General features: G+C 39.8%; 1 protein-coding gene across 3 annotated transcripts in view; it reads left to right on the top strand.

The window, feature by feature from the left end:
• Window positions 1-3,911: 3,911 nt before the first annotated feature.
• The window catches only part of LOC143359886 (uncharacterized), a 73,535-nt gene continuing 65,314 nt past the window's right edge, over window positions 3,912-12,132 (top strand). For all 3 annotated transcript variants that reach the window (XM_076798280.1, XM_076798259.1, XM_076798233.1), the window contains exon 1: window positions 3,912-4,127. The gene's annotated coding sequence lies outside the window, so the exon portion shown is untranslated. The remainder of the gene's footprint in view (window positions 4,128-12,132) is intronic.

The raw sequence follows: 12,132 nt of genomic DNA, 5'->3' as shown, positions 1-12,132 counted from the left end.
AGGAGAAAAGAGAAGGAAAAAGAAAAAAAAAAGAAAAGAGGAATTCGTACTATACCGAAAAGCTCACGTGCTCTTTGCCATGGTTTGTAATTTATACTCGTAAGGAGTACATTTTCTATATCGATACTGTCGACTGCCATACTTACGCTTAGGATGGCGAGATCACGTGAGTCTCTTAAGTGTGAACAATTCACGGTTCAGTGTGTGAGACGAGAAACTAGAAATGTCGTTTCTATTTTTTCATCCGTCAGAATTCATTAACGACCGTTCCGGTGATAGGTTTTCCTACGATGCAGTACTTTCAGACTAGTTAATTTAGTATTAAATAAAGAGAAATTCCATTTTTAACACGTTGACTGGCTTGCGTCACCGATGCTTCGTCATTAGACGATCTTTATGCAAACTTTCATTAAGTTTTATGAATGCAAACAAATTTTTTTAACGATGATGTGGCTCATTCAGAATTTCGTTCAACACTGATCCGAACAGTCGACGTGTTATCAGGTTACGTTACGATCAGCCGTCTGTAAATTTCACTGAAACAGTTTCCTGTGATTCTGCGAATTTGATTTGACAGGCTGAAAGAGACTTTTCCACGCTGAACCTTCTGTAAACGGCCTTAAAGAAAAAAAAAAAAAAAAAATCTGCGGCAGCTCGCTAAGGAATTTCATACGCACTAGAGAATGATACGCGTGTATTATTCTAACCGAGACATTTGTAGTATTACGATCTCATCGAGAAACCTTATTTTAGAATTAAAGAAAAGATAGAGTGGAGAGACAAACAAACAAAGCGTACATCGAGTATGGGTATTAACGGTAGGCTTTACTACGTCAACGTGACAGGAGGATGTGTTTTTTACCGTTTCGATAGTTGATTTACCTTAATGTAACGATTACGTTCTAAACGTCCAGTTAAGGGTACGGTCTAATTGAATAGTGTATGTATAAAATTAAATTCGGTAGTCGAGTTTCGCAGCTATTTTTTAACAGATGTTTACAAATTGTTGTTCGTAAGGTGTGCGCGTATACGTTGTTTTCGTTTTATCGAGGACGCCGCGAGAGCGACCGTGGTCGCTTTAAACAATTTTTTACTGTCACACGTACATTAGATACATCCGACAACCGCATATTTACAATGGAGAATATCTAACGACCGTTTTTTACCATATCCGTCGAGATATATACATATAAATAATAGAAATAATACTTCCTTCCATTTGCTAGGGATTTGCTACGTATAACTTTTGTACACGTTTTACGGCGACCATCATGCGGTCTCTTTAGTATTAACAAGATTGAGATACCGGAGATAAGCAGGATCACGTGACAATTCACGCGAAGAAATTGTGACGCGATCGAGGGCGTACGTCGCTTGTAGTATTCCGTACTATATACCATCATTTTTAAGCACTTTCGTATTTTCCTAAACGTTGAGTATACAGGGTAACACAGACACCCTGTATTGTACAAAACAGTCCTGTACGCGATGGGTTCATGCACCGACGGGGGTTTCCGTTTTGCGGCAGAAGTCTAATATGGATATAGTACAAAGCAATATGTGATACTCCCGTTTTAGGAATCGTCGGGCCGATGCCCAGAGTATTGCATATTACTCGAATATTTGATGCCGCGCGCGTGAAACACCGAGTTTTTTCTTTTCGAGCGAACACGTTCTTTTTGTCATCGGCTTAGCTCGGTTAGGGTAACGCGAGTAGTATTAAGACGCCGGTAGTCGTGCGCGCACGAGTTTCGTTGATTACGTACATTTGTCATTTTTTTTTTCTTTTCGAATGGACGAATTTACACGCGATCGTACAGACTGGTCTCTCGATGGAGACCACCGTGCGAACATCGGCCATCTTGTTTGGCTCAAACTCTCTTGAAATATCCCGGTGTTATCAAGACAATGTCAATTCGCCCGCCGAAAGGGTTTGTTAACCGAAGAATTAAGTGCTTCGTTTAGTCTCTTGAACTTTCGAGATTGTAAAATCATTTATAGTATATGAAAGTTGTATGGAAAGTCTGCGCGGAGCCGATGGCCGATGTAGGCGAGGTCTCTTGGAGCGAGATCTCTGTAATATTTTTTTATTCGTTTCAAAATCTGAAGTATTTTGTAAAATGTTACGATTAGCAGTGACGAGAATGCGTAGACGCGTTTGAGCTATACCGATAGGAAAAGGACAGCTTGTACATTAAGTATATTATATATATATATATATATGTAATATATACATGAGAATTTGTAATTATCGCGCTGTTCAAGGGGCGACTGGCTCTTTGTAAGTAAAGTAAAAACAGGCCTACGAGACGGCCTGCGGAAATATTTTACCACAAAAGTATAGTAGGATAGCTCTATCCTTCTCTATATAATTATTATTTATTGATTTCTATGTATGCTGGGAATATCGAGGATAAATGAATGTTGCGAGATGCCAGAGGCTGGTTGCTTTTAATCATTTCCATCGACATCATATATTGTAGTCATAATCTCTATCATTGTCATCATCCTCACGCTCATCCCATTCTTCTCATTGTCATTCATTCTCATTCGTCTGTTTGATCAACGATTCACGGACTGGCTATTGCTGATAACGAGATCCGACGATAATCAAGAATAAAGTAAAAAAAAAAAGAAGAATACAGGCCACCGATGTATGTAAATAAAAACACCGCCACTTTATAAGATAATTAAGTATTTATATACATTATATACATATATATATATATACACACAGCCATTATAGAATATAATTATTATATTTGTACGATACGTATAAGGCAGCCATCTCCAATGAAACATTCATAACAAGTGTGTGATAATATTTGTAAACCTTGATATCCAATAAACAATCTTATGTTCTTTACAAATATAGGCTGAACTTAAGATTTACTAAAGGAAACAGTTCCGCGAGGAATTGTAGGTAGACTGCGGATTTTTATGCAAAATGTTCTGCATCGATTGCGACAAGCAGGAAATAAATAGAAATTTATTTCTTAACATTCGCGATAAATGAAAAATGATAGGATAGTGATATTTAATTGATTGCATGTACTCATTTTTCTTATAAATGCATAATATCCGCAGTTTAATTATAAGAAACACGATTCGGTATCAATACATTTGTATTTCGCGCCTTCCAATTTCGAATTCAATTTTTCGCGTAACCTAGTTCTGGCGCTTGCCTCTAGATGGAACCCTTGACCTTTTTTCCGCGTTCAACTTGACAATTCATCAATTAATTAATTATTATACGATTTCAGGAATGTTTCATCGTTTGAAGAACATTACAAAATATTTTTTTAATTACGTTCTTAATCATTTTCGTTGTACTCAAGTTTCTCCATCACCGCGTACAAGATTTAAGTTAAAAAACTACCGATTCAATTCCTGCTATATGGCAATAATTAGATTCCTGATTTTATGCATTTACGAAAAAAATGAGTACGTGTAATTTAACCCTTTGCACTCGGCGCTATTTTCATTCTAAAACTAAATTTTTCTCTTCCGTCTTAGAATATTTTCATTTTGTTCATACGAAACTGATCCGATTTCCACATATAATATTTAAATGTTTAGTGATCTGTTAAATACAAATTTTGTAATGTAACAAATACATTGTAATAGTTGTTGTAATTTCTTTGAAATAATGCCACAACAATTTCTAGTGGTGCTTCAGAGTCACCACTCGAGTGCAAAGGGTTAAAACAGTAAAAGCACTAGAAGAATTTAAAAATACCGTTTCATTAATTCTAACCAATCAAACATATTAAGAAAGAAAATAAATTTCTCTTTCACTCCAGTTCGTTGCAATTCAGCTAGAAAATTGTTATTTCTCGCAAAGATCCGCCGTCTAGTAATCCTTATCAGACAAAAGGGTTTATCAATGTTCCAGATTCCCGCCAAAAGTGGAATTTAAATCGTGCCTGGCAGAGCCATCTGGGAGTGACCAATAGCGCCCTCTGTCTGAACGATTTTTAATACGTTCACGCGTGGACAGATAGCGTTACCGATAATCCGTGCACGTTTAAAAAAACAGCAAAGGACAACAATAACGCGATCCCTCGAGAGTGCGGTGAAAAATCGGTGAAATGGTGGAGTTGTGTCGCGGGTATATTTAGAAGCAGGTAAGCGGATTAGCTGGTTAATTAAACGGCCCGTTTCGTCGACTGTCCTCCGTGCGGGAATCGATGGTGTCGGTGTGTCCGAGCGATTTTCTGTTTCTTTTCGGGCCGTCGCTTTGTCCGTGTTCACGCACCACCGTGTACAGAATTGCGGTGGTGAGAATGGGGCTTTAGCATTTAGGTGTCTCGCTGTCCGAATTTCGACAGCGGGTTTTTAAGAATGAAAATCGTTCGCGAGACACCAGTCGAGGGGCATATCCTCACGCTCGCTCGCTTCGTTCACGGAACAGTTCGTGCTTGTCGCTCGTTACCATGCACCTTCGTCGATCATAACCTCTTCGCACGCCACACACAAGATCCGTGAATCGTTTAACACATGCTCGCCGACGCCGCATACCTGTACGTACAAACACTTTCTACCCGTGTCTCGCCTTCTTTTCTCCCCCCGGAACGAAACCAGTCCCGAACAGCCGAAAACGCGTTCGAAAATAATGGAGAATCGGGACTAAAGAGAACGGTGGCGTAGCAAGGCTGCTCTCTTGTCAACTGTTTGTTTTCCGAGACGGTGTTATCGTTTCTGTTTCCCTTCCTTTTTTTTAGAATGTTCACAGTCGCATCTCGATCGCGATCTGTTCGCTGACATTGGATTTGTCAACCTCCCAGCCGGAATCACCGATGAGATACGTTGTTTAACAGAATTCCAACGAACAGTCCGTACGAGGATCGATAAACAAGAGGCGATGTTAAGATTAGCTTGAACTCTCGCGTTCACAATCCTCATTTGTTTTCGCGGCGATCTTGAGGGTGAGGGGGAGGGGGGTGAGGGTGAGAATAATTTTATTCGAGTAATAAACGTTGAAAGATCGCATGAGCGGCTACGCGAAAATGAAATATCGCTATGTTACACGATTAACATTCTCGCGGTTATCGGCGAACTTTTCCCTGCCCGTGGTTTTTATTTAAAGTAGAACGGTTTTATGGATCTGGGAAGGTCACGTGACTCGGTTCCGTTTTCGGAAAAGGAAATGCCCCCGTATCTGCTTTCCGAGAAGTTCACCAGGCTTTTTGATATTCAACAAAATAACCTGGAATGACGATTAAAACTATGAAGTTTGTTAGATGTATACGCTCTGAATCGATACGAGCTTTCTAATTATAAAATAAAAGTACATTCGAGCTTGCACTTTGTTTCCGTTCGTCATTCCGTTGCTCGAATTTGTTTGGAGAACGTTGCTGTCGGACTGCGTATGTTCGTGCGAACACTGTTACCATTTGGGACGGAAATCTGAATAAAATATAAATTAATTTCATATACTCTGCATCTTAATTTTAAATGGAATAAACGGGACACACAATTTTATGAAAATCCGCGCAGTAATAAATGGAACAAATGCATAAAGGCTGCAGTCCGGTTATAATATAGCTATTTCATACTGAATGCTGATGGGAGTTTTAATTAATTACCGTGAATGCTCATGCATTGTGAATTATTTATCAGCAGACAGCAGGTTTGGCCCATTTATAATAATAACAAGCACTTACAATATTCAGTATTTCAGACAGTTTCTATTTCAATTGGGTCAAGAAGAACCCAGGGGTAGTGCGGTTAGATCTCATAATCTGCAAATTAAATATTTGTTACGTTGTCAATGGTAGAAATATTTCTATTGGGAATTAGTCTGAAAAATGGGTCAAGAAGGACCCAGCGAATGCGGTAGATGGGAAATTACATACAAATTCAATATTAAATATTTAAAATGGTTTTCAGAGGGTTGAACAATTTCTATCGGCGATTAGGCGACGGGAACGGATGCGAGAGGTGCATGGTCTGCTCAGGGACGGCACGGAGTCGTTCGAAATGATATTTTTTCGTTTCGGAGGTGGTCCATCCCCTCCAGAGGCGGTCCGAAATTCCACGGTGGCTTAATACCCCCCAGCCCCCACCATGATCCGGCCTCTATTGATTGCTCTACCGCACTACTGCCCTACTTTTATGACTTTACTCGAGCCCCTCGTTCCTCGCCACCCTCTATAAGCTCCCTCGGTCGGCCGACCCCTCCTCCCACCCCTTCGTTGTATCGCGGGGGCAGAGTCATGGACTCCGCGGCGGAATCGAGGAACTTTCTGTTCTGTTTATCGAAGACGGCTTTTCGGCTGCACCACTATGCGGAAGCGTGCCGGTTTTAGCTGTTCCCGGAATTTCTGAAACACGCTTCCGCGGTGTGCACGACTACGTGGCGCTGCGCCGTTCTCGTGGCTCTGGAGTCGTCGTTGCAACGAAAATTTCACGGATCCTACCCGTTATTTACGGTTTTCGCGAATGCGAATGCCACGGAAATGGTGGGACGCGAAACTCGCCGCTGGGTTTACGAAATTTGCACCTGTCGAAGGACTTAATCTCGGTTTCTTTTTCTAATTGAGAGCTGCGAGATCTGATTGCTCGTTTTTTTTTTTAATTATTTGTTTAATGTTGCTTCAACATCAAAGGTCACATTTTCTTACAATATATTATACATATTTGTATCCTTGATATACTTGGCAAGACCGGCGATATACTCCTTAGAACTTAACAGAATGAGTAAGGATCTAGGCAACTTAACATTTTTCAGCATTCTATTTAGTTAGCATTCTACTTAGCATTCTATTGTTAGGTGGTTTATGTTAATTGGTACTTTACATATATCGCAGATCGTATTTTCTTTCTTATTTAACAAAAATGAATGGGTTATTTCTGAGTGCCCAATTCTGATTCTCGAAATTGAAGTTTGAATTTGACGATCTACTGGACTTGGAAATTTATGCCACTCAAAATCCGCTCCTTCATTATGATATTTTTGTATATAATTCCTTTTAATTTTGTCAAATACCTGTTTCCTAAAAATTTCATTTCGGCGGTTTTTAAGATCGTTTAGTCTGGTATAATGGGTGATTTGTTTCATTTTTGTGTCGCAGGCTGCTAATTTGGCTGCTCTATCAGCGTTTTCATTACCTTGTATACCCATATGCGATGGAATCCGATTGCTCGTTTTCTTATTGCAGTCAGATGTAATGTAAATCAATGTAATGTAATTAGGAGCCGAAAGGTGTTGAACAGTTGACTGCAAAGCTTAATCATTAATTTATCAGTGAATACTGCAATTAGAAAATTGTGAATGTAGCAGTGTTAGGATTTGGAAAATTAACGTTGTTTGATTTATTGAAGGGGTTGAATTGTAGACTTCGAATCCTGATCGTTCATTTTCCAGTGAATATTGTAGTTGGAAAGCTGTAAAAGAGGAAACGTAGTATTAGAAACCAAAAGATTAATGATGCTTGGTCTATAAAAGGGGATGAAGTCAATTTTTTGTAATTACGAGCTGGAAGGGGTTGAATTCTAGACTGCCAAGCCTAGTGGTTAATTTTTCCCTGAATATTACAGTTGGAAACTGGTAAATGAGGAAAAGTAGTGTTATGATCCAAAAGATTAATGACGTTTGATACATGAAAGGGGATGGATTCGACCTTCTGTAATTAGGAGCTGAATGGGGTTGCTTTTCTCGGAATATTTCCATCAAAATAATATAATTTTTTCAGAAAGTTAACGATGCTTATTCTGCAGAACGGGATGAATTCGATTTATTTTACAACTAATAACTAAGTGTGGTTGAATTGTATATCCCTGAGTCCAGTTGCTCGTTTCCCGATGAACGTTTTGGTCAGAGAATAATTGAGGAAGGTCAGGGCGGCAGAAGTTTAATGGAGTGTTTCATCTGTAGAGAAGGATAAGTCCAGCTCTTTGTAATTAATGTCTGAGAGAGCGTACAGGTAGAAAGGATCGTAGATTACGAGCCTTAATTATGCGATCTCAAATGAATATTGTAATTAGAAAATTGTTCAAGGGAAAATCGTTTGTGATATCCGCAATATTAATGGCGTTTGATCTCTATGTGATGATTGAACTGTTTTATGTAATTACGAACGTTTTTAATGGTATGCAAGTGGGAGAATTGTATTTCTGTTAAAGGCGGCACGAGGATGTCTGTCATAGTAGACCACTGCGGAAGACGAGTCAAAGCTTTCCCAACACAAGGCTAAATGGGTGTAGGTGTGAAGGATCAGATTCTCCAATTGTATATCGGATATCCGAGCACGTAAAGCATTAGTATCACATTTTTCACGATGTGGTATTGATTTGCCAACCGAGGAAATAGCCCGCGCCATTTGCCATCGCTCCCCACCCTGTAATTACCACCGTAGGATACTTAATGAATCTTTTATGGGAATTGTTCGAACACAACTTTCATTGTAGCAAAACTTTTAATTTTACTTTCCCTCGTACCTCAATGGTTTTGTGCCCCTTGCTCTTGCGATTTTATATTCTTTCATACTTCAACGATTCTCGTCGGGAATGCACCCTTAACAACAACCAAGCCAACATCTGCCAAGCATTAAAAGTATTTGATAAAGGTTACCTTATAAAAATGGCAACACTAAATTTATTGTGAATGTCCGTAATTTGCAGATGCTTGGACAACAAAATTTATTCCATTAGCACTCGGCGCCATTTTCATTCTAAAACTAAATTTTTCTTCCGCCTTAGAATATTTTCATTTTATTCATACGAAACTGATCCGATTTTCACGTATAATGTTTAAATGTTTAGTAATCTATCGAATACAAATTTTGTGGTGTAACAAATATTTTGTAATACTTTTTGTAATTTCTTTGAAACAATGCCACAACAATTTCTAGTGGCGTTTCAGAGTTATCACTCAAGTTCAAGAAGTTAATTTCCATAAGTGAATTTTTATAATTTCGATAATTGCAGAATATGAAACCGGTCATTTGATCATGGTAGGTCATTTTATGGAAGTTGTTAATCTACTACTTCATTCAGCAACAAATTGAGTAGTATCTACGTTTAATTATATTAACAATAATTTTTTTTAAGGACCGGTCATTTTGATCGCGCACGGTAGGAATAGATATACAAGAAATGTCGGTGTTAACAATGAATTAGTCGATAAAGAAGAGTGTATCTATTTTTCTCACGTTTTTATTAATTCTCTTTTTTGTCTGTCTGTTTGTCTGTTCGGTATAAATTTTGCAATTGACTTTAAACTAACTTCCCGACGAGCTAGAGACTTGAAACTTTAAACATAGCTCAGAATTGAATGATAATACGCACAAGGCTAAAAAGCAGAAAATAATTATTTAATAATCGCTTATTTTATATCTAATAACTATTTAATAATAACAAATTTTTAGGACTATCTGTATGGGGTTAGAAATCTGCATGGGGCTAGGAAAAATTATTTCATACTTTATAGTCCGTCGTAAAAACGTGGTATACAGTCAAACCTGGTTTTCTGCGATTTTTTTTATGCGGTATCTGAATGCCAACGGTGTTGGCATTATAATACCCTTGTAATGTTCTCATCACAAAAAGATGCGCGTTTTGGACTACGACGAGTAGTATTGAATTATGTGCATTTTGAAAATTTCTCCATGTTTAAAATGAGAAATAACATTTTTTAAAAATGTTTCCATGTGTAATTTAATTATTTATTTTGTTCGGAAGGCACTTTTTTGCTATTTCGTAAATCTTTGACATATTTTCTAAGCGACACTTTTTTTTATGCGGTCACTTTCCACCGCATAAAAGAAATTTTCTTTAATATGTTGTAAAAAATTATTAGTTATAGCTATTTATGAAGTTCCTGAATATTTCTTGTTGTGCGGTTTCTTTCATGCGGTCCCTATCTACCGCACAAAGACAGGTCTGACTGTATTAGAAATTTTTTTAATTGAAATATTTTTTTATACGTTCTTCCAAAATCTTGGCCCCGGTGTCGCCCTGCAGAAGGTTCCCGAAAATTGCCTGGTGATCCTGAAACTGGGAAGAGCCTCTAATTTCCGACCGGGTTGAAGTAACCCCGAAGAGTGTTGCCTTCAACTCGAGGCTACCAGACCGCCACCCCATTGTCTCAAACTCGATCAGTAGGGTAAAGGGGTGGTTCACACCGTGTTCCTCGGGGTCGCATGCACCGGGGGTTCGCGCGCGTTTGCGTTTCTCTCTCTCTCTCTCTCTCTCTCTCTCTCTCTCTCTCTCTCCGTCCGAGGTCTGTGCAATTCGAAAGCCACAAATCGCGCGGCCGATCGTAAATTTTCCGAAGCCTTACCCCCGTCCCCCGTGCCATAAATCGGCCTGCAATATTATGCGGTGCCGGTATGCGGCTGAGTGTGCACGTGCGTGTGGCCCGCGCCGGCACCGGCATCGCTTACGTGTCACATGTGTATGCACTGTTGCGTGCACAGGATCAAGGCTGCACGTGGTGCAGGTTTATTTTCGAAGAGGCCCTGTAGCCGCGCACACCGTCGTGTCCGGAGGTGCAAGGCTTTTTTTCTCTCTCTCTCTCTCTCTCTCTCTTCGTTTCTCTCTTCGTTTCTCTCCTGCCCCTTCTCGCCGGTTCGCATCGTCTCGCGTGCAGCCTCGGGGATATTTATACTGGTTCCCCGTTTTCCCACCGTGTCGAACCGTTAATGTGTCTCCTCCGCGCGCGGCTCATCCGACGTCGCGAGGCCCGTTTTTAGGTCGAGTGACTGCTAATTAGTCGGCTTATCCACTCGCGATTTCTCTTTCGGCTTTCCCCGTCTTCGGCCACGATCGCCCGACGATCTATGCCCGCAATTATCGCGCACGCCAAATCGTCCATGCGGCTGCACTCTTTCTTTTTTTTAGCTCATCGATTCGCGCATTCCCGCGGACGCGACCGAATCGCGGATTCTTGTCGATCCGAGATTTCTGTTTCGTCGCAGGATCCTTCGATTTAGTCGACGCTGAAGGGTGGGATCCTCTTGACATTTTCCCCACGAAAAAAAAGGGTGGGATCCTCTTTGCGAAGGGACGAGGACTCTTTCAACCCCGTACCAGCAGTATCAGGGTCCTCTTGTTTTTTAACACTAGAACTACCGTGCACTGAATGCAACTGGCATACATAACGACAACAATATTGCAGTTGTTTATTACTTTTTTCCGAGTTTCCCGATGTAGCAAATGGATGTTATTTACACGTATCAAAAAATCTGCGTGGAAAGAAATATCCCATATATATTTTTCCGTTACATTGCAAAAGAAAATTCAGATCGCCATTCTTGTCGTTTCTGGTCACTCATTTGTCACTACTCTCATCTTGGTTTATTACTAAAATTGCAGTTGTTTAGATTTCGTTTAATTTTCGTTTAAATATCTACTCCAATAGAGAAGTTTACTAAAAAAGTTTCTCATGGAAACGTGTTTATAATTTCGATATTTCTAAAAGAAAAAAGTAGGAGCGAGTCATTTTGACTGATCCGGTAGTTCTAGCGTTCATTCAAAACCGCAACAATTTTTCGAGAATGGCATAAAAGAGTTTGTTGAAAGATGGGAGAAAGGGTCATAGAAAATTCGACGATTAAAAGTAAGCTACATTAATTTTCCCGTCGAAAAATAAAATTTCTATGTACAGTGATTTCTCTATATATGTCGCCCAGTCCTGGATGATAAACGTCGCGGAATTATCCCCACTACCGCGGGGTGTAACAGGGCTCGGGTATGTCTCCTGGATGATACTCGACGCATGTCTTGTTGACATATATCGAGAATTCACTGTATTTATTGAATTTGAAAAGGTCCCATTCACGTCATTTATTTCGAAACTGACTTTTAGCTGGAGATGTTTAATACCCTTCAAATTGTTTCAGTAGACGGGGAATTATGGTGTGGGCTGACTTTTAGTGGTCCATTGAACGTCTCTAAGCCTGATTGATTAAGGGAAGACAGTGTGTTGGTCATTAAAGCTAATTCCCCGAAAAAGAGCTGAGAAAACGCTGAGGACCGAAGTTCCCCTCTTTACTTATAGGAAGAGTTGTCTTTGATCTTCAAAGTCCTGCTTTGGCAACAGCCATCTGCATCCCAACTTCTGGGGGTGTAACCGTACTCTTTAGCGCTTCGTTCAGTGGCTACAGGCTTAATTGGTCAACGCGAAAG

Source organism: Halictus rubicundus, chromosome 1, assembly GCF_050948215.1.
Source record: "Halictus rubicundus isolate RS-2024b chromosome 1, iyHalRubi1_principal, whole genome shotgun sequence".
NCBI lineage: Eukaryota > Metazoa > Arthropoda > Insecta > Hymenoptera > Halictidae > Halictus > Halictus rubicundus.
The sequence above is the reverse complement of the archived record's forward strand: the minus strand, read 5'-3'. Positions and strand labels throughout refer to the sequence as shown.